A 2,104-nucleotide genomic window follows, 5' to 3' on the forward strand; every position below is an offset into this window, starting at 1 on the left:
GGTTTGGGGTTAGGAATTTTTTTCCTTTATAGTGAAAGAACTAGGAGTAATAGTCATAAATTCTTTCATTGAGTTTCCTGGGGTCTGAAAGACATCTGGGAGGATTATGGGAGGAATATAGTGTTCTGTAGCTGTTCTTGGAGCAGCCTTGATTTATGGCTCCATCTATAACTGCTGCAGTTCACCTGAAGCAGACACCAAAACCATCCCTGGAGTTGAGTGATGATGATGTCATAGTTCAGCAGCCAAACTCCATGCTGGGAGAGGCCATGGTCTGCTTTACCTTTCCCTTCCTTTCAAGGAGCCCACTTTATCATTTCCTAGCCCTGGGATGCAAGCCCCATAGCCCCACAGCCCCACTGTTACCTCTGTGGGACATGACTGTGGTTCGATCACGCTTGGGAGCAAAGGTGGCAGTAGCGAGGTGCCCTGCTACCAAGGCAGAGGGCTACCCTTCCTAAGACAAGAAGCACCACCAGTCTCTGTTGCAAAGTATCATGGAGAGGGTGAGCAAGGAGGACACAGTAACACAGCTGTGCCTTGTAGCAATGATTTGCTTTCTTATCCCTTCTCCTAATTTGGCTCTTTCCAAACTGCAGCCTAATGATGCTATCAGAGAAACCTTATCATAGTTTTGTTGAAAAGCAGTCCTATATTAAACAGGGATCCTGGAAAATGTTGAAGAGGGGGAGAAGGATTCATCGGCACAGACAGACACATTTTTGCAGAGGCAGATGACCAGTTCTCCACAAAGCGTCCAGAGCTTTCATGGTATTCCCAATTAGCCTTCATGCCTCTAGCTGACTTCCCATAAAAATGCTGAAGGGTCTTTGATCTCAGAGTACATGTCCTTATGAGAAGGGGAGGGGTAAAATTGCAGAGGACGGACAAACACTTGACGGCAGTTACTGCAGCTCCTCAGACCCCGGACAGCCTCTGTGGTCCTGTGCCAAAGATTGCAGATTTGGTTTGGTCAGTCCAGAGTTGAAAAGGCAGAGCAGAGCTGCTCAGGTCAAATCAGATGCTTAACTCTGTTTACATTTTGTGATGGGTGGGGAAGTTCAGTAAAAATTAGGATAAAAAAGAACAGCAGAAAAGAAAGACTAATGGGAAATTACATACTGAAAGTGTCAGCCTCCCTGTGTCACATCATCTGAGTTTGGATATCAGTTAATGGCTGAGGCAGTTTCCCAACTCAGCCTACTCAAATTATCTAGAAGTGGCAAAAAATTTGAAAGTTCTGTTTCCTTGGAACACACTATACCCCCAGCTTTGTGGCCAACACACATAGCACAGATTTTGTATCTTACAATCTATTACTTTGTCTGATGCTAGAACAGCGTTCATACCCTGGAGGGATGAAACTAGTCCAAATGATAACAACTTAAATGGCTCTAAAAATTAAAAAAAAAAAAAGTTCATACAGATATTCTTTACTTATGTGTCTGACAGAAATTCCTCTGTGAGAAAAGAATTTCAGGCTGTAACGGAGGAGTCAGATCTCTACTGGTTCCAGCCTTCTCATTGACTCAATGCTTATGGAGCATGCATATGATGGTTCTTCCCCTGAGAAATCAAACTTATCCTAAAATGCCATGGAATTAAAGGGATGGATTCCCCTCCTGCTTACCTCTGCCAGAACATCCCTCATGTTAACAGCTCTCTGCAGCAAAAATAAAACAAACTGTCCACTATCATCCTAACTGTATGAAAGAGAAAGAGCTTTTCTGTGCATTGGGGCTTATTATTATCTAAAGCACTGGAGTTATTCTGGAAAAAGAAATCAGGCATTGAAAATCTAAGTGGAGGCCTGAATAAATAATTTGAGGCTGATATGAAGGCTCATGTAAACTGAGCAATGTATATCTGAAAAAGCAGTGGTTTGGTTCCCCTCCACCAACCCACCTCTCAGGAAGGGATACATGCCAAAATACTGACACCAGGTACTTAGAAGCAAAAGGAGCATGCTGCAAATGGAAACCTGTAGGCAGAAGATAGTGCACGGTAGACTTTATTGTCTACTAGCTAGGAGCCAGAAGAATTAAATGTATAAACAGAAGCAATAACCTGGTGATGGGCAACACCCCAGAAGTTCAGTCTGGAG

At 43.4% G+C, this 2,104-nt stretch overlaps 1 long non-coding RNA gene across 1 annotated transcript; it reads left to right on the plus strand.

Annotated features, from left to right (window-relative positions):
- The first annotated feature begins 262 nt into the window (after window positions 1-262).
- Window positions 263-1,565, plus strand: LOC108499901. The gene is made up of 3 exons (XR_001875688.1): window positions 263-506; window positions 664-771; window positions 1,453-1,565. It is a non-coding gene; the product is annotated as an uncharacterized LOC108499901 (long non-coding RNA).
- The last annotated feature ends 539 nt before the right edge of the window (window positions 1,566-2,104 follow it).

Source organism: Lepidothrix coronata, unplaced genomic scaffold, assembly GCF_001604755.1.
Source record: "Lepidothrix coronata isolate B3197 unplaced genomic scaffold, Lepidothrix_coronata-1.0 Scaffold80, whole genome shotgun sequence".
Lineage (NCBI taxonomy): Eukaryota > Metazoa > Chordata > Aves > Passeriformes > Pipridae > Lepidothrix > Lepidothrix coronata.